This window comes from Erythrolamprus reginae, chromosome 1, assembly GCF_031021105.1.
Source record: "Erythrolamprus reginae isolate rEryReg1 chromosome 1, rEryReg1.hap1, whole genome shotgun sequence".
Classification (NCBI taxonomy): Eukaryota; Metazoa; Chordata; class Lepidosauria; order Squamata; family Dipsadidae; genus Erythrolamprus; species Erythrolamprus reginae.
Window position 1 is genome coordinate 101,347,990 of NC_091950.1, and position 26,942 is coordinate 101,374,931.

Sequence of the window (26,942 nt, forward strand, 5' to 3'; positions counted from 1 at the left end):
AAAAAGACTGAAAAACACAAGAAGCATCATAAATAACTAGTGTAACCGCTTCAGGGTCTATGTTAGGAATATTGCTTCATTTCTCATAAGAATAACAGATTTTGTTACAATGGAATGAAAACACAGGAGTACTCAGTAAGGGTGAAGAGTGAACTCAGTATTTCTGACAACGACTATAATTTTGCCTTCTAAGTAGAGATCTCTATACTGATACTTCACAGGAAAACAGTAATTAAAAAAACCCATCTGTATAACTTTGCTATTTTTTCACTAATGCATCAGTAAAATTCTTATTCATGTTTTTTCTTTCCCAGGTGGTTAAGGGTAAGATATTAAGTAAGGTAGTTTTGAGATGAAAACATTGTCTACTAATACAAAATTCATCCCAAAACTTAATTTTGCTCCATCTGAATTTGCAGCTGTATGCAGGCAAAGGATTGGGTGTTGATTTTGTTTTTGTTTTTTTATTGCAACTGAAAAATATCTCCATAAGAACCTGAATGAAAGAGCATATTATACAAATAAATGATTTCCTTTACCAATCAGGGATCTGCAGAACCTTCTGCACTCTTATTAGAATGAAAGCAATTTCATTGCATAATACATTCATGCAGCTTCAAACAATCTTTACATAAATATCATGCATAGGAGCAATCTTGTGCCCGAAAAGAGCAAGTCTGAATTAGCTTTATGACTTCTGCTTATTTTGCTCCTCTGTTATATAAGTTACAATGATCCCCCCCCCCCCCATATATACCGGTGATTAGCAAAATGTGTGTATTGCTGATATTTCTTAAGCAGTAATATTTCCATGTCAAAGTCTGAGCTTTTTATAATTTTTTTTATAATTCTGAATGACCTTACTCATCCTCAAATGCATTTTCCTTCTTGCTTGCTTGATTTACCAGTTTATTATTTTCATTATTTCTGGCATCACAGAGCCATCCTTGACCCACAGGGGGAAGTAATAGTTTGTGACTGTTCTTTTAATGTCTTTTCATCACCACTGAGTATAGTTTTATTGTCCTTGCTGTAAAAAGAAATGGATCACTCAAAATATGGACTGGCAAATAGCCAGCGTTCCTTCCTTCCTTCCATCCTCCTGAGTGGGGATTTCCAGTCTTTTGAACACTTATGCATCCTGATCTGTTGTCATCTCATTATTTTCAGTGCATACCATAAATCTCTGAGTCAATCATATCATTAGACACAATATAATTTGCACTGCAGCAACTGGTGATGTTCGTCCATCATCTTGGAAAAAGACCTTGACATTTAATGGGTTGCGGGATGTACACAATGTGTCTGCAGGTGGCTTGTGAGGCTTATACAGGCACAAAATGTTCTGCTGATGCTGGGCAGACATGTGGGCACCATTGTCGCAGCATTTGCAGCTCTGGTTTTGCGGAGTGATCACTTCTCTTCTGCTATGAATGTTCTTCTGTCCTCAAATGTCTGGCAGCCTTGGTGGATCAGCGCCTGTTGGTTGATCCTGTGCCAGAGCTTCCCAGGAGGTGATGTCGATATCAAGGGACTTGAAAGAGGCTTTCGATGTGTCTTTGTATCTCTTTCTTTGTCTCCTATGCGATCACTTTCCTTTAGATAGCTCACCATAGAGGAGCTGTTTAGGATGCAATAGTCCGGCATCTTAGAAACATGGCCTGCCCAGCGTGTCTGGGCTTTCATCAGCAGGGTGGGATTTGATGGCAGGACTGCTCAGTGTCAGGCACCTTATCCTGCCACCAGATCCTCAGAATTCTACAGAGACAGGTCATGTGGAAGTCGTTCAATTGCCTAGCAAGTCTGCTGTATACAATCCAAGTCGGACTGGCATACAACAGGGTAGTTAGCACTCAGTAGACTTTGAGCTTTGTATCACATTTTATCGGCCTTATTCCACATTGGTTCCACACATTGGTCATTAGTCTGCCAAATGCAAAGCTTGCTTTGGCAATTCTGAAGTTGACCTCAATGTCAATTGTCACTGCACGGGAGAGGTTGCTGCCAAGGTATGCAAATTTGTCCACTGCTTGTAGCTTTTGTACCTTTACTATGATGGTGAACTCTTGCTATTTGGCTTCAGAGATGGCTGATGCATCACTTTGTTCTTCTATGTAAGGAGATTACAATTGTTGCATGCTGCTGCAAATTCATGCACACTGACTTGCATTTCTTGCTCTGATCTAGCATTCAGGACACTGTCATCAGCAAAGAGGAAGTCATGTAGCACAGTCTCCTTTATCTTGGTGACAGCCTGGAGTCTTCACAGGTTGAACAGTTTCCCATCAGTCCTGTATCTTAAGCTAACTCCCAAGGAAGGCATCAGACAGCATGGCTTAAAACATTAGGCTGAACAAGGTCAGTGCTAACATGTTACCTTGCTTGATGCCATTTGTGATGGAAAAGGCCTCTGAAGCTTCTCCACTGTTCAGCACATGGACCATCATACCATCGTGAAATTTTATTTATTTTATTTTATTTATCACTTAGATTTGTATGCCGCCCCTCTCCGAAGACTCGGGGCGGCTCACAACATGTAGAAACAAATCATAAGCAATCAGACAAATTTAAAATATTTAAATATTTAAAAACCCCGTATGCTAACAGACACACACACAGACATACCATGCATAAATTAAACGTGCCCAGGGGGAGATGTTTCAGTTCCCCCATGCCTGACGGCAAAGGTGGGTTTTAAAGAGTTTACGGAAGGCAGGAAGAGTAGGGGCAGTTCTAATCTCCGGGGGGAGTTGGTTCCAGAGGGCCGGTGCCGCCACAGAGAAGGCTCTTCCCCTGGGGCCCGCCAACCGACATTGTTTCGTTGACGGGACCCGGAGAAGGCCCACTCTGTGGGACCTAATCGGTCGCTGGGATTCGTGCGGCAGGAGGCGGTCTCGGAGATATTCTGGTCCGATGCCATGAAGGGCTTTAAAGGTCATAACCAACACTTTGAATTGTGACCGGAAATTGATCGGCAGCCAATGCAGACTGCGGAGTGATGGTGAAACATGGGCGTTGATGTACCATCAGGATGAATTTATTAGGGCACTCAAAATTTTGACATGATGTGCCACAGGCCTTCACAACAGACAGTGTCAAAAATCTTAGTGAGATCCATGAAGGTGGTATACAATTCACGATTCTGCCCTTGACACTTCTCTTGGAAGATCTTGGGCTGCAAAGATCACGTCCACAGTGCTACACTTTTTGCGGAAACTGCACTGTGCTTCAGGTGATAAATCCTGTTCCAGGTGGCCAGTCAGGTGGTTCAGCAACATTCATGCAAGAATCTTACCTGAGATGGAAAGCAGTGATATTCCTCTATGATTATCAGAGACTTGTCGATTCCCTTTCCTCTTGTAGAGGTGTATGATGAATGCATCTTTCAGTTCCTGAGGAATGGTTCCTTGATTCCAGAAAGACTGGAACAGCTGAGTGAGTTTGTCGACAAGCACTGCACCATCATCCTTATAGATCTTGGCTGCTATCACATCAGATCCTGGGACCTTGCCACTGGACAGCTGGTTGATAGCCTGTAGGGTTTCAGTCTTTGATAGTGTGGTTGATAACCATCTGGGGCATTCTGTCGATCGCCTCATTGTTGATGGAAGATGGGCAGCAACTAGTAACAACACAGAAAAAATTTACTGGATGTCGCATTGGAGGCTGAATTTTCTTGCATTGGATCAGTCCAGTGTATTATTAAGCCTTATTATAATATATTATCCCCGGCCATAGCCAAACATGGTTGCTTTGAATGAATAAATACAAATTCATAACCAATATTATAGTATCAGTCAAACTGATACAAAGGTTATATGCAATATTTAGGGAACTGCTTCTAATTAATAAAGAGCTTCTGGATAAAATTGGACTTATGTATAGCATAAATTCAAGTATACATAAGTGACTGAATGAAATCTTACCATATCTTACCAAATCTGACCAGCTATCTAGGTCATGGTTGTCCCAAAGCTGCATTTTTTTTAAAGGCAACTGGACTTCCTTTGTTTTTTCCTTCTCATCCAAGAAGCCTCTTCAGTTCTGACAGAAGCATATTGTTGAGTACTATAAATCCGTTCTAGCAATGGTGATATCATCTACTTGGGTAATGAAACATCTGCAAGAAAACAATCAAGATCAGAGAGCACCATGTCCCTAAAAAGCTATCTGGTTGCTAAATGGTAGCAAATATATACAGGAAAATTGACACACTGCTGACAACTAATGGTCATTGGTAGTTATTCAGTTCACATGTAATATGCTTTTTATGTACCTGTTTGTTGTACACATACATATTGATGTTTAATATGCAAACATATCATAATATATTATGATTTTTTTTAAAAAAAAATCAACAGCCCTTCCCCCCCCTCTAATCTTACTATTTCTGATTGAAGAGTCATCCTTAAATGAGAATGACCACCAATCAAGTAATTAGTCACAGATAGTCTCAGCCATAACAACATGTATGAGGATTCAATGTATGATATCACTGATTCTGGCGCTTTCAACCAGAATCTTGTTTATCCATCAAAAGGAAGTAAACAGAGGAATGTTGCTACAAAAGGAACCATCTAACCCAGGCCACTTTCTTGAAAGCTTGAGACAAGCCAACTGTACTCAAGCAGAAGCTGAAGATTTTCCCTAGTCAAGTTGCCCCTTAGATGCAGTCAGATGTTAGAATCACTCTTTTAATAATCCAACCTATTTTGTTTCAAAGTACCATGCACATTGCTATGAAGTTTTCCCTGGAGATTTAATCTCTTTGAAGTAAATAGATGTTCTTGGGTCAGTCTTATCTCTTCATCCTTCTCCTGGCTGAATATCTTTCCTCTTACCTAAGCCAGAATGGGAGATGAATAGTCAACCATTCACAATAATTTGTATGCTATCTACTCACCAGCCTTTAGGCCAAAACATACTTCAAAAACCCTACCAAAGATAGCTGTTTTCACTCTCCTTTTGAAAGATAAATGAGTGGAAGTAACCTCTCCTGAAGGGAGGGAGGGAGACAGAGAGAGAGAGAGAAGCAACACAGTTCCCATGAGGCTTGGAAAAAGTACTGTGTTCAGAAAATATTTCCTTAGCAGACAACTCTGTGTGTATTGATCAAATCAAGTATCTTAAGGGACTGCTATTGAGAAGGCTATTTTCCAGGCCTTTACTCTCTGATTTCTTGGGGTCATTGGACACTTGGAGCATGATCTCATGGATCTCATGGATGATGTAAGAAATGAATTCCATTGGCTGCAAAGTTAATGAACGCTAATACTGTACTATATAAAAATGTATAGGTATTTTGTACTTGTGATTTGAATTAAGCCTTGAAGCTTGCCAGCAACCAATGCAGCTCCTGAAAGACAGGTGTTATTCTGCTGCACAGACTGAAGTTGATCAACAAGCCACATTCTATGTTAGCTGCAACATAGAAGTTATTCTCAGGGGCAACTCCATGTGGAACAAAAGGAGGGTTTGACAAGGATGAAATAGCTCAGGGGTCGGTTCTCTCCCCTCTACTCTTTAAAATCTACATGAAACCACTGGATGAGATCATCTGACAGCACAGCGTGAGTTTTTATCAGTACACTGATGACATTTCCACCCTGAGTCAGTTCACTGAAGTGGTGGAAGTGATGTGCCAGTGCCTGGAGGCTGTGAGAGTTTGGATTGGGGTCAACAGGCTCAAACTCAACTCCAATAAGATGGAGTGGGTTGTGGATCCTGCCTCCCAAGGACTATTCCATCTGTTCATCTATTACTTGGGGATGGGGGAGTGGGTCTGCAACTTGAGAGTCCTCGTAGATCCGCCACTGAGACTAGATCATCATCTCTCAGCTGTTGCTAGGAGGACTTTTGCACAGGTTCACCTGGTGCATCAGTTGCTTCCCTATTTGGATAGGGAGTCTCTTCTCACAGTCTCTCATGCTCTCATCACCTCAAGGCTCGATTACTGCAATACTCTGTAAATGGGGCTAGCTACCCTTGAAGAACATTCAGAGACTTCAGCTTATTCAGAATGCAGCTACACAGGCAGTCTTGGGTATACCTAGATACACCCATGCAATACCATCACTCCGTGAGCTGCACTAGTTACTGATTGGTCTCCAAATGCAATTCAAGGTGTTAGTTATCACCTATGGTCCTAATCCTACATATCTTAGGACCAGATTACTTGCGGGACTGTCTTCTGTCTCACACATCCCAATGATTGATCAGAGCCCACAATATCAGCTGGCGGGGCCATGGGGAAGGGCCTTCTCTGTGGTGGCTCCAGTCCTCTGGAACTAACTCCCCCCAGAGTTTTGCATGGACCCCACCCTCATGTCTTTTCGAAAGGCCTTAAAAACATGGCTTTGCCAGCAGGCCTGGGGCCATTGAGTGTTATACTCTGTTGCAGTCTGTAGCTATGAATGACTGATGTATGAATGTTTGTACTGGGGTTTTGAACTGCATTTTTTATTGTTGTACGCAACCCTGAATCTATTTGGAGAAGGGCTGCATAGATGATAGGTAGGTAGGTAGGTAGACAGACAGACAGACAGACAGACAGACAGACAGACAGACAGACAGACAGACAGACAGACAGACAGACAGACAGTTTGTCTTCAATGTTTCCTAGTCCAGGTAACAACACAGCCAACAGATTCACAGAAGGCAGAAGTTTTCTTGGCCATGTTCTGTACCTATTGCTTTAGTCATGACGGCAAGAGAACCCAAGATTATTTGCCCTTTTCAGAGAAACTGCATATCCATCAAGATTAGTAGTTGGAACATCCACAGAATCAGAGGTTCTGTATCTTGCAGGGATTCAATCAGAGCCTGCTATACTTCATCCACGTCCTCACAGCTGCCAGATACTGGGTCAGGACGTCTTCCCCATATCTTCTTTGGCCTGTGGTAGATTTATACAGCTGGATTTCATCAGCATATTGATGATATCTAATCCGAAATGACAGATGTCCTTCCCTGGCATTTTCATAGATGTTAGTGAGGTTACTTTTCTTTCCAAAGTACTTGGCACACCACAGTGCAGCAAATCAGAATAAAACACTTTGTTGTAACGCATATCTTCCCCAATAATTTATTGCTCTCCACTCCACTCAGATTTGCAAGGTGGTATTGCTCTCTCTTGAACTTTCGATTCTTTAATACTTAGTTCACGCAGGGCTCTGTAAGTCTGTAAAGTGACATGCAAACTTTGCTTTTTCCCAAAAGTTTTTATAGTTGGAATGAAATGCTAATTCAGCGTGGTTGTTCCTGTTCTAGTTGATACCACATTCTTGGTAGCAACTAGAGGGTATGTTGGATAAACTTGTGATGCTGGCATTTGAATGATAGTCTTCTTTCCTGCCTCTAATAGCTGCAAATCTCCAGATGTTTCTTCCATTTCTCTATGCCATTTGCTTATCATCTTTCTTTCTACTCCGATTTCCATCAGGGAAATGGGGAGAGGAGAAAGAAAGTCTGTCTGGCTGCAGCTCTTTTCCAAAATGCAGAAGCAACATTATTCCCTCACAATGTTAAAACAAGAGATAAAGGGAGAAACAGGAAAATTCTGGGAAATCTTACTATGAAGTGTTCAAGGGTTCAATCTTTCCTGAATCAATAGAAGTTACTACTTAGGAATGAATGAAATCACTACAAATAAGTGCCTCAACCCCTAATCCTCACAAAAGAATCACACAGTTGGTGATACTAAATGCTGTGAACAGAATATGTACATCACCCCCATGCTGGGGCTACCATAGGTCACATGGTGCAGTGGTAACAATGCAGTATTGTAAATTAAGTCTGCCCACTCCCAGGAATTAAATTCTGAACAGCTCAAAGTTGATTCAGCCTTCCATCCTTCTAAGGCCAGTAACATGAGGAGCCAAGGTGCTGAAAGCAATATTCTGATACTGTAAAAAGCTCACAGAGTGCTGTAAAGCACTATAGAACATTATAGAAATCTGTGTGCTATTGTCAAGATTTCAAACCTTATTGCTATTCCACTTGTCAATGAACTGGGGAGGGGAGGGAAGGGTGGAAAGAGTGCTGAGAATTTGTGCACAGATCAGGAGAGCCTGCAAACCATCAAGGTCATGACTGCAGGTGCTTGAGAAGAAGGTGGACAGTTCCATAACAAAAGGGCATTTCATAACTGGACAATGTGGTCCTCCGTGATGAGAAGAAAGGGAAGCTATTGTTTAAATAGGAAAACTGGTTTTGATTCTTCAGCATCAAAATGGTATATTGAATAAAGTTTTATTTTTGAGCTCCAGGGTATGTGTACTTGTTTTTGATACACTAGTCTAGTGTTTCCCAACCTTGATAACTTGAAGATATTCGGACTTCAACTCCCAGAATTCCCCAGCCAGCATTTGCTGGCTGGGGAATTCTGGGAGTTGAAGTCCGAATATCTTCAAGTTGCCAAGGTTGGGAAATACTGCACTAGTCACACAGTTGACATCTATTGCTATTGTTATCCTTAAGATTTTCCCATGAAATTTCCAACCCAACTCCTATCCATTCCTAAACCCAACTGAAAGGAATCTATATAATCTACTTTGTCCAAAACCTTTCGTAGTTAAAGTTCAACTCCTTTAACTATGGTGAGTATGTTGTGCCATTCTCTCAAATTTTCCTTTTTTAAGCCAATAAGTTTTGTTTCATTTTGTCAAATAATATGAGAGTTTATACCTTAATGGATGCCAATGTAATTAATATCCCCCACATCAAATCCAGTAAATCTGATGAAGTTCAATCACTTGGCTTTCTAGATACCTTTAATACAGGCCAAATGACTCAGAAGATAGTTCATCCAGTCATAGCTATGGCAACTTATCTGCATTGATGATATTTTTGCACAGCTGTAGGCATTAAAAACCCACTAGAATGGGTAATATAGAAAAAAAATTAAAAATGGGATTCAAATTCACAATCTAAAATTCATTCACTGATTACATTCCCAACATACATATGTTGCAGTAAGTTTCTGAATATAAAATGAGTAAATCTCTAGGCTTATGAGATCTTTACCAACAAATATGAATTAGCCAATTTTTACTAGTGGCTAGATGAACAGTTGGATACATTATAATTGGATGGTACTTGCAGGTGAACATGTTTATTTTCTTAGTAGATTGGACACAGTGAACTCCATCTTTTATGGAGCCTTTATGGTAATATTATTATAGATAATCGTGCAGGGGAAAGCACTCAAATGCAGCAATTAATGTCCAATTTGCTTTTTAGCAGCTCAAGGCAGATCTGCTATGGTTGTAATCCAGTTTAATAAGTGCTTCAGGAACAAAAGGAAGTCCTCTGATAAATGTTTTGCTTTTATAAGAGGCATGTTAGCAATCTTTGCAGTTGCCATCACAGTATAAAGGAACTAAAATAATAGAAGGATATAGAACCAGGGTTAAGCTGAGAAACTGTTTTTACAACGATGACATAAGCAAAGCAAGCATTGGATTTAGATTTTCAGTTTCACAATTACCCCTGAATGTTGTGTCATATTATTTGGAAACTTCTTTAACTTTACATAATTGGAAAAATATATTCTCCACAGGTTTTAGAGTCCATGTTTAAATCTAAAATTGCTACCTAAAGTTCCCAAACTAGGTATATTTCTAAAACCTATATTTGAAATATTTTCCCTTAATTTCTAAATGAATTTAATTTATAATTAAAACCATATATGCTACAGGATAGTTTTTTGCCAACAACATATTGCCAATATAAGAGATATGGGAAGGTTTCTTTGGGGAAAGTCCATTCGTATCCTTCTTTATTTATTTGGTGGTCAAGGTGTCTATGTGAAATCCATGGCTTCCATTAGATAATAATTTTCCAAAGAGCAGCCAGACTCCTTGGCTTCTTAAACATCTATGAAATCTATGGAAGCTATGACAGAACTCTTCCCATCAAAATTTTCCATATATCAAAAACTATCAAACACAGTAAGTCACAAGCTTGTCATTTACACCATCTAATTTGATAAAGAAGAACTTTTCCAATGTTATCCTCCCATTCTAGGAGATAGTATTTGAAGTAAATATTTCCCTCCCTGTTAAAACTCATACTTTTTAATTTGGCTGATTGCACTTTCTTTTCATTTTAGACTTAAACAATCTCCTCTATAAATGCAATTCATGTCTGTGTGGCATATCTTCATACAAAAGTATAAATTATAAATATTATAAATAAAATATTATAAATATAATAAATTGCACAAATATGATTTCAGATGTGTTAACTGTGCATATTATACACACACACAATCTTAGCTGTAGGAAAAAAGAATGCCAGAAGTTAGCACAATTACGTTATAGCCATGGATACTCAGGATGCAGAAAAAATATTTAGCTCAGAGGCAAATATAATGCTATCTGTCTGTCTGTCTGTCTGTCTGTCTGTCTGTCTGTCTGTCTGTCTGTCTGTCTGTCTGTCTGTCTGTCTGTCTGTCAGGCCAGCCTTTGAATTCACATTTTTACCTTGGGCTTGACAGATGTCTTAAATGTTCACCTGACACTATCTATCTATCTATCTATCTATCTATCTATCTATCTATCTATCTATCTATCTATCTTTCTATCTTTCTATCTTTCTAATCTATCTAATTTATATAGACAAATGTTTATATTTAGATGTTTACATTTGTAGTTTAAGTGTAGGAAGTCCACATTTGGGTGGCATGTAATTCAGTGGTTAAGACACTGGACTTGTTGATGGGAAAGCCAGCAGCCCAGGTTTGAGACCTGAGCACCATGCGACAGGGTGAGCTCCCATCTGCCAGCCTAGTACAGTGGTACCTTAAGATACGAACTTAATTGGTGCCGGGGGGAGGTTCGTAAGATGAAAGGTTCGTAAGACGAAACATTGTTTCCCATAGGAAACAATGTAAAGTCAATTAATCTGTGCAACCAAAAAAACCCCCGCAAAAAAACGGCTTTCCGCGACTGCTGGGAAGCCGTGCGGCTGTTTTAAAAGGTGACAGCCGGCCTGGGGGGCTTCCCAGCACAGGGTTCGGGGGGTGCTGGGAAGCCCCCCAGGCCGGCTGTCACCTTTTAAAAGAGCCGCGCCGCTTCCCAGCTGTCTCCTGAAGCCGAACGCGGAAGTTCGGCTTTGGTGTTTGGCGTTCGGAGACAGCTGGGAACCCAGCGGTCTCCCGAACGCCGAAACCGGAAGGGGCAAGGTGGGGGGGGAGAACGGGAGGCTCAGCATTCCGTCAGTCGCAGCGCTGGCTGTCAACTTTTCTTTTTAGCACTGGGGAGGCAAGTCAGCTCCTGCCCAGTGCTAAAAAGAAAAGTTGACAGCCAGCGCTGCGGCTGACGGAATGCTGAGCTTCCCGTTCTCTCTCCGCCCCCTCGCCCCTTCGCCCTTCTGTGTTCCTAGGAGAAGTGCTGGTGAGGAGCAGAAGGTCTGTCTTGCCTCAATCCCCAGCACTTCTCCTAGGAACACAGGGAGGCGAAGGGGCGAGGGGGGGAGAGAGAACGGGAGGCTCAGGAAGCGAGCTCGGGAAGGAGCCCACGGTCAGTCGGCTGCGGGCGGGAGGAAGGCGATTGTTCCGCTGCCGCCAGCTTGGCCTGGCTGGCAGCGGAAGATGTAACGGAGCCCACGGGGGATTCGCCTTCCTCCCACCCGCAACCGACTGATCGTGGGCTCCTTCGCAACCTCGGAGAGCTTCCAGGGCATGAAAGCTCACGAAAACCAGGAAGCTCTCCGAGGTTGCGAAGGAGCCCACGATCAGTCGGCTGCGGGCGGGAGGAAAGCGAATGCCACGGGGCTGGGCTCGGCTCCCCCCTCGGCTCCCCCCCTTACCAGCCCCGCCGCGGAAGGCTCCATTCTGTTCCCTGCCGGCCCGATTGAGCGGCCGGCGGTCTCCATTCAGGGAACAGAATGGAGCCTTCCGCGGCTTTTTAGCAGAGTGATGGCATGGGGGAAAACTCCTTGTATCTAGTTGTTCAAGTGTGCAATGCCCCATAGCTTCAATTTGAGGGTAGGAATTGAAACAATTTATGTCCAGGATGTGAGGAGTCTGTAGATATTTTCACAGCCCTCTTTTTGACTTGTGCAGTATACAGGTCCTCAATGGAACTGGAGTTGATAGCAATTGTTTTTTCTTCAGTTTTAATTATCCTCTGAAGTCTGTGTCTGTCTTGTTGGGTTGTGGAGCCAAACCAGATGCAGATGACTGACTCAATAATTCCTCTATAGAACTGTATTAGCTGTTATGCTGGCCATATGACTGCAGAAATGTCTTCAGACAATGCTGCTCAATGGCCATGAAACAAAGATGAGCACTGCCCCATATAGTCAGCAATGACTAGTGGAGTAAAATCCAAGTGACTGCTTTACCTTTTTTACTTAGTCCTCATTTACTGATCTTAGTAAGGACAATCAAAAATCATTCTTCAGTTTTTTTAGGATACATTAGCAGAATCTCTAGCAGAATATGATCATCTGTCACAATTTTTATAGAGAAAAGCAGAATGCCTTGACAGGTGTAATGCATTTACTAGACCCAATGGGATGTACTGTGTTACCAAATAAGGATATGTACCAAGATTACATTTTCTGCCTTCATTCTTTACAAAAGATATGTGGAGTGCAACTTTATCTTGTCATTATTTTTGATGCTATCTTCTTGTTTAGCCTTCTTTTGTTAGATTTCATTTTCTACCCTATTTCAGATAGTGATCTATCCCCTGTTGTTAGATTTGTAAATATTCTGCAGATTGCTAGTTGCAGCAATCAGAATACAGTTCATAGCACAGAAGACAGTTTAATCCTATTCGGTGCAATTGTAAAATTCTACAGTGAATGGATACTGAGGCTCTAGTCTTCCTTGAAAAAACTGAGTTCGCCTTAAATATGCCTTATGCAGTAAGCCACTAATAAATGTACAGTGGTACCTCATGTTACAAATGCCTCTTCTAACGAACTTTTCAAGATACGAACCCGGTGTTTAAGATTTTTTTGCCTCTTCTTCCAAACTATTTTCACCTTACGAACACAAGCTGCTGCTGCTGGGATGAAGGGGTTTCTTTTTTTTCTTTTTTGAAGAAAAAAAAGGGAGGGGCGGCTTGAAGACGGAAAGAGTTTGCATTAACAAAGCTGGGAGAACGGAGTGCTTGCAGAGGCACTGAAAGGGTGTCTGTTGAAGAAAGAAAAGGGAGGGGCGCCCCCCTTGCCTTTCTTCCTTCCCACTCACCCTTTAGCCTAGCCTTGCTTCTTCCACCTGCCCCCTTTCGCTGCTCCTCCCTGCCCTCTGTTCGCCTCCCTTCTAAAGTTTGGGATTTTCCTGAAGGATTTGCACGCATTATTCGCTTTTATATTCCTATGGGAAACATTGTTTCGTCTTACGAACTTTTCACCTTACGAACCTTGTCCTGGAACCAATTAAGTTCGTAAGACAAGGTATCACTGTACACTATTTTTTATGTGTGATGAGGCATTTTCCCATTTACATATTTCAAATTAAAACCTCTTTGAAATCAAATCCAGGATTTTCAATAACTTTACTTTAGATCAAATTTATTTGTATTTCGTTTTCTACTGCACTGGGGGAAAAGCACACAATAATCCAGGCAGATTTAACTGGGAGCTGCTGAGTTACTTTCATTGGGATTAAAGTCTTGCCAGTTACAGGCAGCAGGTGCCAGCTATCCAGCCAATTAAGATCAAGCTGAGTTTGTTAACCTGTAGTTAGCACTTTTTAGGGAAGTATTGCATTGTAGAAGAAGCACCATATGAAGAGATTGCTTATTAGGCAGTCTTTCCATTCTGTGAGGAGGGGGAGAATGGGAGAAAAGACAAAAAAGTGGGCCAGGAACAAGATAAAGTAACTGACAGTAATTGCAAATTTGTGGCTGAGAGAGAGGAGAGAGACCCTGCAAAGTTCATAAATGCAGACACTGGTTGCAAACTTACTTCTTCATCATTAGCATAACTTTGAACATTTACTGCCTGAGGCAGTCAATCAGTGAAGTCTATTTGTATTGTACAAAACATGTTTGCTTATACTGGCTGCTTATAAGCTTAACTGACAGTAGATTCTGTGTTCACATAGCATTGAGATTATTTGTGTTCTTTTGGGAGCCAGAAGAAGCTTCATGAGAAGTTCTTATTGAGACACACTCCTCTACCTATTATCCCCTTGTTACTAGTGATAGTTGGTGTGTTTGTAGCCCAAATAATCCAAAAGATTGTTTCAGTTTGGAACAAGCTGATCTAGACAGTTAGCTGAAACATGTCTTTATGCAGCCTAGCATCTGCTGTCACAGCATTGAAACACTTTGCTGCCAAATAATAAGTTTAATTGATTACAGATTCTCCATACAGTTTATTTTCCAAATAAGTTAGATAAAGACAGCTGATCCCCAGGAATAGTCTAAAATAACTTTACATATGGCTTAATATCAGAATATTATTTTTTGTTGTTTGGATTAGGTCAGGAAAGTAATGACAGTCTCATTTTTTATTTTTTTTAAAAAAATCTGTCCTTTATCTGGGAAAAACATCAAATTAAGAAAAAAATAATATAAAATGAAATGTAAAATGAAGCTCAGACAAACTTAGAATGAAAAGGGTACATGATAGTCTGATGGGTTTGTACTAGAAGACCTCCAAGGTCCCTACCAACTCTATGATTCCATTGCTACATTTCTTCAAGCCCTACTTAACAATTAAAAAGGATTTGAACATTATATTGGCAAAACTGAAATGAGAGATGAATTCAAAATATGTCATTCCCTAACTATTTCACAAGATATAAACTTATCTAAAGGTTGTTTTTTCTTTAACCTTGATATATCTCTCTTTTTTTGTAAATTGTCCAGTGAAGAATCATCTCTATTTTGGAAATATTATAGTGGCATTCTTTTCTCGATCCATTTGAAAAACCATTCCATTTCTATATGTAACAGTTCTGATGAGGTGGATATAAAAGTGCGTACACAATTGCTGGTGTTAAGAAAGGAGAATCCCTTCTGTAATTAAAATCGTAGATAATTACATGATTATTGTGCAGCTACAACAACACTTCTCCAAAATATTTTGCATCAAACCTTAATTTGGTGAAATTAATTATAGTACTTGGTTAACAGTTTCCTACAGATCATGTAAGCAGATCAGCCCATCATCATATAAGCAGAATTGCTTCCGTATAGCTTCACGAGGTAAAAAAAATCTGTTATTCTTTAAATACATTTTCTTACACATTAATCCTGAAGGACCAGGGAACTAACAGAGGACTATAAAAGAGGTGATTGGGTTCCAATATTGAAAAAGAGAAAAACAAGGATCCAGGAAACTACAGACCAATCAGCTTGATCTGAGAAAATCCTGGAAAATATAATGAAGTAGCAGATTTGTACCTAGAAACAAGCAAAGCTATCAATGGAAGCCAACATTGGCTTGTTAAAAACAGATCATTCTAGACAAATCTGATTGCCTTCTTTGACAAAGTGATTAAATTAGTGGATCAGCAAAAAAAAATGCTCTGGATACAGTTTAAAAAGGTATTTAACAAAGTCCATTTCTTGGTAAGATAGAAAAATGTGAAATAGGCAGTATCACCACTAGAAGGGTTTGAAATTCACTGTCCAACCAGATTCAGTATGTATTCCTTAATGGGGAGAGTAATATGCAATGTGGTATTTTAAATTCTGTCTTAGATCTAGTAGTCTTCAATATTTTCATAAATGAATTACATGAGGGGATAAAAAGTGAACTTGACAAATTTCCGGACAATACCATGTTGGGGGAATAGCCAACATTTTAGAAGACAGCCTCAAAAATAAAGAAGGATGGCAAAATTTGAACAATGGGTTCAGCCAACAACATGGCATTAAAAGATGAGAAAAGTAAAGTCTTACACTTAGGAAAGAAAAATCAAATACACAGGTATAGAATAATTGACACCTGACTCATCAGTAATAACAGTGAGAGGACTTTAGTTGTCCTAGGAGGTGTCCAGTTAAGTATGAGCCAACAGTATGCTGCAGTTGTCTAAATAGCTGATGAACTCTTAGGGTGCACCAACAGAGGGTTGGAATCAATATTGTGTGAAGTTATAGTACTGTTCAAGGGGGGATTCCTCCCAGTTTGGATCAGAATCATTAGCAACCCATCAGTGATGCAATTTTGGTGACATGGATCCAGTTCTGCCTGTACCAGTCCGTGCGCACCACCATCCTTTTTTGAGAATTTTTGGCAATTGTTTACTGTTTGTATGGCTTCTGGTCGTCCTCTGCTGTGAAAAACTGCCTGCTCCCGGTAAATACCGTCCTTTATGTTTTCATCCAAAGCAGAGCTGAGCAGCTCCTCAGCTATGTTTTGGCCTGAAACTACCTTCTGAGCATGCTCAGAAATGAAATTGAATGAAGGGACGCATGCACACGAAACACTGCAATGTGCACTGGTAGCGAAGTTAAGTGGAACCCACCTGTGGTACCACTTTATATTGCATTGGTAAGACTACATTTGGAGTACTTGTATCCAGTTCTGGTGATCATGATATTAAAAGGATGCTGAGACTCTAGAAAGAGCACAGGGAAGATCAACAAAGATGATAATGAATCTTGACACTAAACAGGACCTAAATATATCTAGTCTAACAGAGAAGGATAAGAATGATACAATGTCTTCCAATACTTTTCACAGAGAAGAGGGCTTTGGTGTGTTCTCTAAAGCAACTGAGTAATGGTTGGAAGATAATGGTTGGAAGAGAGAGATCCAGCCTAAAACTAAGGAAGAAAATTCCTGAGAGTGAGAATAATTAATCAGTGAATGGCTTCCCTCCAGAAGTTGTAGATGCTCTATGGAAATTTTCAAGAAGAGTTTCGACAACCATTTGTCCAGAATGATATAAAGTCTTGTATCCAAGCCGGGGTAGCGAAGCAGGTAGAGTGCTGTACTGCAAGCCACGGAAGCTGACTGTAGATCTGTAGGTCAGCGGTTCAAATCTCATCACCGGCTCAAGGTTGACTCAGCCTTCCATCCTTCCGAGGTGGGTAAAATGAGGACCCGGATTGTGGGGGACAATAATAATAATAATAATAATTTGCTGGCTCTGTTAAAAAGTCCTATTGCTAACATGTTGTAAGCCGCCCTGAGTCAAAGGAGAAGGGTGGCATAAAAATCGAATAAATAAATAAATAAATATGTATAGTCAGTCCCCAGATATATAGTATATCAGGGGATTGAATTAGAAGACCCCAATGTCCCTTACAACCATGTTAGTCTATCTTCTAATATAATAGACATCCTGCCTCTTATATAGGATTGCAGCAGTACCTGAATTTATCATTAGCAATCATTCTAAAATCCATTGGTTTTCATTTTATCCTGTATTTGGTTGCTATGCTAAGAAGACATCTTAAATTCATAAATCAAGTAGGTGTGAATATAGGGAAGGAGGAAGGAGATATGCCACATTAATATTTTGTTACATACCCTTTGTATACAATTTGATTTCAAATTTGAATTCAAAATGCATCTCTTTCCACCTGGTTTCTATTGTGCCCACTATGATGATATTCCGTTTGAGACATCTATGTTTTTAGATTATTCCTTGGACCTTTTAACTCATTACCAGTTCTGTTGCATTCATGTGACCTTTTATAGTGTTCATGGCACATTCAAGGCAATATACTTAATAGCTACCATTTGCTGCCAAGTTTCTATCTTTATAGCAATTAGAGGTTAAACTGCCATATAGCTGGCAAATGAATTTGTAAGATACAGTCCAAAGATATAAGCATTCACATTAACAAAAAACATAGATTCCAAAAATGATTCTTACATATATTCTACAATTTCTAAGGTCTACATTTTTAAAAAGGGCCATGAGCTCAAAGTTCAAAGAAAGTTGTAAAGTGCAAATTCCAAGGATGTCCTGAGCTCTTTCTTAAACCCTTTGCGGACTAAATGGTATTTTTTTATAAAATGAAACATTTTATACAACTTTTTGTCCTACATTATTATTATTATTATTATTATTATTATTATTATTATTATTATTATTAATTAGATTTGTATGCTGCCCCTCTCCAAGGACTCGGAGCGGCTCACTACAATAAAACATCATATATAAATCCAATGTTAAAACAGTCTTTAAAAATCCCCTATTAAAACAGTCATACAGCCCAAACACACCATCCATAAAGTCAAAGGCAGCTAAGGATATATCAATTCCTCCATGCCTGGCGACATAGATGAGTTTTCAAAAGTTTGCGAAAGGCAAGGAGGGTGGGGGCAGTCCTAATCTCCAGGGGGAGCTGATTCCAGAGGGCCGGGGCCACCACAGAGAAGGCTCCTCCCCTGGGTCCCACCAGATGGCATTGTTTCATCGATGGGACCCGGAGAAGGCCCACTCTGTGGGACCTAATCAGTCGCTGGGATTCGTGCGGCAGCAGGCGGTCCCGGAGGTATTCTGGTCTGATGCCATGTAAGGCTTTATAGGTCATAACCAACACTTTGAATTGTGACCGGAAACTGATCAGCAGCCATTGCATGCTGCGGAGTGATGATGAAACATGGGCATATCTGGGAATGCCCATGATAGCTCTCGCAGCCGCATTCTGCACGATCTGAAGTTTTCAAATACTTTTCAAAGGTAGCCCCATTTAGAGAGCATTGCAGTAGTCGAACCTCAAGATGATGAGGGCATGAGCGACTGTGAGCAATGATTATCTGTATCCATGAAAATTGGCTCATCTGCCCACCTTTGGGTTATACTGACCTTTATCTCTGCTTCCAAAGTGCAGTTGATCAGGAGCTGCAGATTGAATTGCTGCTCTGCAGCTTTTTTCCGTGCTCCCTGCCTGGTTTGCAATGCGAAAGTTCTATTCCCTCTGAACTGTGCACAATGTGAGTGCAGTGAAGTGCGTACTCAGCAGAGTGGCAGCAATGAAAAACAGAACCCACCCCTAGTCATTAGCTTGTAAGGGCTGTGGGTTTGTTTTTGTTATTTTTAATGGAGCTTGTGGGCTGAGATGCACTAAACCCTTGGATGGCTGAGTGGAGAGTAGACCAAGGCTACAAGTGGTGGCAGACTCTGTTTCTCTGTCTGTCTGTGCCTATCTGAATTGCCTTGTGAATTTTGGGTAGATAGATGATTAAAAAAGGGGGTTTTTTCCTTGAAAAAGTTTCAATGAGAAGATACACAATGCTAAGATATTTACAGAAACAGTCTTGGTTCTCCTAAATATAAAGTATAATTGGTTTCAGATTAGATATATCTGGTTTACATGCATACATACATACATGATGATGATGATGATGTTCATCCATTGTTTTTGATGACCTTGGGAGGAATGTCAACAAAAATGCATGCATACAGACAGACAGACAGACAAACATATTATATATGAGTCAATAAATATAAGTGAAGGGAAAACTGCTCTCTTCTATTTTATTAAATATTCTAAGAAATATATTATTAATATACAGTATAACAATCTAAGATTGTTGGGGGCACTATGCTGACTCTATAAACTGCTTAGAGTGGGCTGTAAAAGCACCATGAATTGGTACATAAGTCTAAGTGCTATTGCTATTGCTAAAAGTTCCATTATAAGATATAATTTGAAGTCTGGTATAGTTATCTCGTAATATACAATCATTTTATTGCTGATTGCAAGCCCCATGGTATGGAATCTTTGTTGTTCAGATAATGCATTTCTGAAGGAACAAATTTATGGTAACTGCAGAACTTTGATAAGGATATATACATGTTTAAAATAATGTAATGGGTTGTAACAGAAGTGTCCATCCTGAGGCTATTCTTGGAAACTGATAGCACATTTCTACACTCATAAAATGGTGAATATTATGACAGCATTTCAGCCTTCCTAATTATGGCTAAGGAAGACTTGCTAATATGGAGTTATAATAGCACAAAGCAAAAGTAGCTTTCCAGCCAGTGTTCACACTTATAACTATTGTAGCATCTCTATAATCGCATGATTGTATTTCAGGCACCAATGCATATTTATAATAGTCACAGAAACCTGCAATCCCATGATTGCCATATGCAAGCTTCATATTTGGATTTTGACTGGCAAAATAATGGAGAAGCTGGCAATAAGTCACAATTGATATAAATCTGATATAGTCATATGATTTTTTTAATGAACATATTATTTAGTGACTGAGTTGCTAGTTCCAATTGCAGTCATAAGGTGAGAACTACCGGTATTTTAAGTGCTTAGAACAGGGGTCCCCAAACCTGGCAACATTAAGACTTGTGGACTTCAATTCTCAGAATTCTGGGAGTTGGAGTCCACAAACCTTAAATTTGCCAAGTTTGAAAACCCGTGGCTTGGAATATATTTAACTATGGCCTCAAGTCCTAAAATGCGAATTAAGTGACTTTGAGACCCAAAGAGGTCTCTTTCTATTCCAAGTGAAATATTCCAGGAAATCTCTTAAAGATTTCTACCATTAACTGCATTGTTCACCGCTAGCAATGAAGAAGGATTCAACTTTTAACTGCTGAAGTCTTCCAAATAGGTCTTCTCCATATCATAAGGAAGGCTTATGGTAGGGCTTCCAGAAGAAGAAATTGCATCCATGGCAAAGAATGAAGATCCAGCAGATAGACTCTTTGTCATTCCTCTCCAAACAAGCCCTATACAAATGATCCATAAGTTAGCATCTTCTTAGGAGAATACAAGGCAGGGGTCTCTGGTGGTTTTAAAGCTGAGAGACAAGGGAATAATTATTTCATTCTGTTCCTCCTCTCTCTCCCTCCCCCTACACATGCACACTGAAGCTGTGGCTGTCACTTTCAAAAATACATTTGTTTCATAGTACCTTTTCTGATCACTTTTGGATATTTCTGGTTAGCAATGTTCAGTTAACAATCTTTGACAGTACAAGGTGAGCTTCCCTCAGCAAATGAAAGGTTTAACTGAAGTTTAAGAAGAGGGGATGGGGAGGATAAACTGCAAAAGAATGATTGAATCTTTGACTTTAGAAAATTACAAATGGACTAGGTGTCCAGATAAATCTGAAATAAGATTTTGAAATTCATTAGCAAGAAACCTTCTTTTGGTAAAATGCTTTTAACTTGGAAAAAAAATAAGATTATATAATTTGGAGATTAGAAGGAACTAAATGGTATTATTAAAGAAGAAGAAAACATGGAATCAAATGTACAATTACTGAACAGAGCAAACTATTCTAACATTGAACATATTGAAGTATATTTTTGAACAATGGATTCAGAAACTAATATCAATAGTGTCAACCATAGTTCCCTCTAAGCTGAGCAGTGAGCAATCGCTCACTTAAAAATCATCATCAACTCAGAGTTTTCCAAACCTGCCCAGAAGCCGAGAGGGAAAGAGTGAGAGGGAAGGAGAGAGAGAGGAAGAGAGGAAGAGAGAGAAACAGATAGAAAAAAGAGAGGAAGGAAAAGAGAAAGAAAAAGAATGGGAGTAAGGAAGAGAGAAAGAAAATCAAAATCTAGTTTGAAACTAGCTCAACTATTTAAGTGGCATTTTGATATTGATAGAGTTGCCCTATTATGAGCTCACTGTTATAGACACACAGTACAGTATTTTATTTTGAAATTCTCTGAGGCAAAACAGAGTGGGTTTTTTATTTATTTGTTTCTTTGTTTGTTTATTTATTTATTTATTATTTCTGTGCCACCCAGTCCCGAAGGGACTGCCGCTCAGATACTATATTTTTCCGCCCACCCCCCAAAAAAATTAGAGGCAACACTGGAACAGAGGCATCTGCTTCTGGAGAGAGACTATATCTAAAATATGTTCTGAAAATTGAACAAGGTTTATCTGATAAGATGGAGAGGGAATCAAAAGTTTATTTTAAAATGACAGATTAAAACAATTACATAGAAAAGGATGTTACACTGGACATGCAAAACAAACTCACTGATGTTTTAATAATTAAAAATATACAAAGGATAAACTAAGATAGTTGCCCTGATAATTTTCTTGTATTAGCTTCTGGCTCACAATAGAAACTTATTAAAGTTTAAAAACTCTAGTAAAAGAAAGGAATATAAAATTGGTTCACTTAATCAAAGTTGAAATAGATATGTTATTTATGATAACTCTTAATGGACTTTTATTGACACTAGCATTAAAATGATGACTATATACATGTGTTTATAGATGGAAAATGAGAAGAAGATATTGTTTGTTGCATCTTAAGAAAAGATGAAGTTACTAAATTTGTTTATACAGTGGTACCTCGAGATACGAGTTTAATTCGTTCCGGACCTGGGCTCTTAAGTCGAGCAGCTCTTATCTCGAACGACTTTTCCCCATAGGAATTAATGTAAATAATTTTAATTGGTTCCAGCCCTCAAAAAACTCACAAAGTTAGTCTAAATTATGCAGAAAGACATGTTTTTAATGAAGAAATGTACATGTACATATAAATGAATAATTAAGTTTCTTTCACTTAACTTGTAAACTTTCTTAAACTTTTAAATTTACATATGTTCAACTTCTCTGCCACCCAATCCTGTAGGACAGAGGTCCCCAACCCTTTTTGCACCAGGGACCGGCTTTAAGCGATCAAGAGAGGAATGGGTGAATGAATGGACGGAGGGTGGGAAGGAAGGAAGGAAAGAGGGAAGGGACAGGAACAGAGGAAGGAAGGAAGGAAACTTATGAAAGGGGAGAGTAAGAGAGGAATGAGTGAAGGGAGGGAGGGAAGAAGGTGGGAAGGAGAAAGAAAAGAAGAAATAGAGGAAGGGAAGGTAAAAGAGAGAAAGAAAAAGAGCAAGAAAGAAAGAAAGAAAGAAAGAAAGAAAGAAAGGGGGAAGGGACAGGAACAGAGGAAGGAAGCAAGGAAACTTATGAAAGGGGAGAGTAAGAGAGGAATGAGTGAAGGGAGGGAGGGAGGGAAGAAGGTGGGAAGGAGAAAGAAAAGAAGAAATAGAGGAAGGGAAGGTAAAAGAGAGAAAGAAAAAGAGCAAGAAAGAAAGCTGCAAGCACCCCCCCGAGCCCCCCAGGCCGGCTGCAACCTTTTAAAACACGCGCGCCGCTTCGCAGCTGTCTCCTGAAGCCAAACGCGGAAGTTAGCGTTTGGCTTCAGGAGACATCTCCTTGGCGCTTGTATCTCGAATTTGGGCTTGTAAGTAGAACAAAAATATCTCTCCCCTCCCAGCTCTTATCTCGAGTTGCTCTTAAGTAGAGCAGCTCTTATGTCGGGGTTCCACTGTACTTTGTTATGATAAAGATAAAAAAACACTATATTTTTACTTTTTTGCTTTTTTATTGTTTAAATATTTTTCTATATTTTCAAATATATTATGCTATATTTTTATTCTTTTCTCTTTCATTCTTTTTTTTACCTGCTACCCTTACTTTATATTCTTTTAACTTTTAATTTGTACAAATTTAAAGATTCTTGTGATTATAATCTTTAATAAAAATATTATTTTATTTTAAAGGAATTGTTAGAGTTTGCAAACTAATTGGCATTATTTCTTTCTATGACTATAATATTTTCCCAATGGTAAAATGTCAATTTTTATAGGTAGATGGTAGTGGTGACCATTAGACGAGCAAATTTTTTTGATGGAGCTATTTAATGTTAGTGTACTTGTATATAAAATTTTAACATTTGCTTTCTTTTTTCTCCAAAGGGAAACCATAGCATATGTTTCTCGTTAGCGAAACCAAGAGTAGCTATTTCTGAATCTTTTGAATCTTATTTCTAATGCACCAGGTGATTGGATTGAAGTCACCTTTGTGAATTAGTCTTGGATTCCTGAGGAGAGCACTTAAGACAAGCACACACTTTGCCTTTTTGTTATTTGTTATAAAACATGAATTGATGGCAATCCTTCCATGGAGATTTGCTTAAAGAACTTTAGGAGAAGCATGTGACCTTTGGGCTGTAGGTTTCTCAGCTGTGGATTAAATTTCAGTTTCTATTTTCTCCTTTCCCTCTAGAGAAGTATATCACTGGAGAAAAAAGTAGATCTACATTCCCCCTCACCCCCAATTTTGGATTCTATGCTATATTTATTTCAGTGTGTGTGTGTGTGTTCCCTGTAGTCAAGCCATGGCAGCACATTTACTTTATCAGGATGTGTTACAGAAGCAGTAGACATTTTATGTTTTCTGGAGAGTGATTGAATTTTTAATGTTGCTCAGGTATCAGCTACTTCACTGGGGCTCAAATGCCATTAAACGCATTGTCTGAGGCAGTAAAACAGATGAACTCACATTTTCTGATACAAATCAGCTTCAGTAACTAAATCTGTGAGCTAATTGCTCCATTCTCTTAAAACAAACCATTTGTCAATCACTTACAGAAAAAATTAAATACACTGGTTAAAGATTTTGATGCTACCTGGGGATTGAATTCTTCCCTTTCGCAGTATCACTAATTAGAAACATGCTCTTTTGGTTCACTGTGCTCAGATTAGTTTAATTTCAGGGAAGACATAATGCTGTGCCTTTGATTTAAAAATTGTCACTACAGATGTTTCTGCATAGAAAAATATTCTAAAAAAATCTCCTGGCTGTAAGGTTCTTTGAATTTGTGCTTAGCAGGGCAGCATGATTTTTATCTATAACTATAACTCTCTCTGTGTGTATGTGTGTGAGAGAGAGAGAGACAGAAGACACCCTCCCTACTTTTTCAAGCTGTAAAGGAGATGGGAGAGGGTGTAGAGAATCATTGAGATTTGCAAGGTTGATGTTGTCCTTGCAACATAAACCAGATTGGGATCCCAACCAGATGGGCTAATTTTACATTATTGTAAAGCTACATTGATAAGAACTTTCAAGTGTGAAAGTAGAAATCTCCCCATCACACACACACACACACACACACACACACACACTGTCTCCCTTTTCAGTCTGAGAAGCTAGCAAGAGTGTCTTCTGGACTAGTTGCCCCACCCTGTTGCAAACTGTACTGCCTCTCAATCGTTCCCCTTGGCAGTGTCTCTCTTCTCAGTTTCCCAAGATTTTTCCACATATCACTTTGTCATATAACAATCCTGAAATAAATTGGAACTTTTAGTGGCTCCGTCAGCAAGTTGTCTTTCCTGATTCAAGGCTTTGTTCATAACCCTGTGTATTGTATTTAGAAACATAGAAACATAGAAGTCTGAAGGCAGAAAAAGACCCCATGGTCCATCTAGTCTGCCCTTATACTATTTTCTGTATTTTATCTTAGGATGGATATATGTTTATCCCAGGCATGTTTAAATTCAGTTACTGTGGATTTATCTACCACGTCTGCTGGAAGTTTGTTCCAAGGATCTACTACTCTTTCAGTAAAATAATATTTTCTCATGTTGCTTTTGATCTTTCCCCCAACTAACCTCAGATTGTGTCCCCTTGTTCTTGTGTTCACTTTCCTATTAAAAACACTTCCCTCCTGGACCTTATTTAACCCTTTAATATATTTAAATGTTTCGATCATGTCCCCCCTTTTCCTTCTGTCCTCCAGACTATACAGATTGAGTTCATTAAGTCTTTCCTGATACGTTTTATACTTAAGACCTTCCACCATTCTTGTAGCCCGTCTTTGGACCCGTTCAATTTTGTCAATATCTTTTTGTAGGTGAGGTCTCCAGAACTGAACACAGTATTCCAAATGTGGTCTCACCAGCATTCTATATAGCGGGATCATAATCTCCCTCTTCCTGCTTGTTATACCTCTAGCTATGCAGCCAAGCATCCTACTTGCTTTCCCTACTGCCTGACTGCACTGTTCACCCATTTTGAGACTGTCAGAAATCACTACGTCTAAATCCTTTTCTTTTGAAGTATTTGCTAACACAGAACTGCCAATACAATAGTCAGATTGAGGATTCCTTTTCCCCAAGTGCATTATTTTACATTTGGAAACATTAAACTGCAGTTTCCATTGCTTTGACCATTTATCTAGTAAAGCTAAATCATTTACCATATTGCCGACGCCTCCAGGAATATCAACCCTATTGCACACTTTAGAGTCATCGGCAAATAGGCAAACCTTCCCTACCAGACCTTCCCCTATGTCACTCACAAACATATTAAAAAGAATAGGACCCAGAACAGACCCTTGTGGCACACCGCTTGTAACCTGACTCTGCTCAGAATACTCGCCATTCACAACAACCCTCTGGTGTCTATGCTTCAGTCAGCTGCAAATCCATTGAACTATCCAGGGATTAAGTCCAATCTTCACTAATTTATCTATCAGCTCTTTATGTGGAACCGTATCAAAGGCTTTGCTGAAGTCCAGGTAGGCAATATCCACGGCACCACCTTCATCCAACACCTTTGTGACATAGTCAAAGAAATCAATGAGATTAGTCTGACATGATTTGCCTTCAGTAAAGCCATGCTGATTTGGGTCCAATTTATCTTGCAATATATGCAAACACAAATGTTTGAGAATATGTTAACTTATAAAATCAACCACAGGTGATTAGATTGTTTCTGCCTGTTTGGCCTCTGGGATCTGGATTTTTTAAAATCATAATTACAAGGGGGAAGGGGGGCTGCAGATTTGGCAATTAGTTCAGCAATTGCCCCACTTACATTTTCAAATGCTTGACCTATTTTTTTTTTAAAATCAGTGTAATCATTGATAAGAATTTCTGCTACTCAGTTCTCTCTTTAAAATAAATAATTCTAATTTAATTTCTGAAAAATGCTCTTTTGTCTCAAATTGAATTATTCTCACTACTTTGAAATTAAGGTTGCTAAGGCTAAAAGAAGATGTCTCTCTGTTGTCACCTCTGTTTTGTGGAGTAGTCTCCTGTGGAAGTTTTGAATCTTTCCAGCCCTGCTGACTTTTGGAACTTGATCACAATGGGACACTTCTGAATGTTCTTAATGTATTAATATAACATTGTTGCAGTTGTTAATTGTTATCAAGGTACTGTTTTAATTTTACGTTAATGATAATGTTATGTTTTTACTATGTAGTTTATATTGCTTGTGCTGCTGATGTTT

General features: G+C 39.3%; 1 protein-coding gene across 2 annotated transcripts in view; it reads left to right on the plus strand.

Moving 5' to 3' along the window:
* The window catches only part of LRRC4C (leucine rich repeat containing 4C), a 203,186-nt gene that overhangs the window by 138,674 nt on the left and 37,570 nt on the right, over positions 1–26,942 (plus strand). Inside the window, exon 1 of one of the 2 annotated variants that reach the window (XM_070734934.1) lies at positions 2,336–2,358. The exons of the other annotated variant lie outside the window; for it this stretch is intronic. The gene's annotated coding sequence lies outside the window, so the exon portion shown is untranslated. Of the gene's footprint in view, positions 1–2,335; positions 2,359–26,942 lie in introns of those variants that run through there. 2 annotated transcript variants of the gene reach the window in all.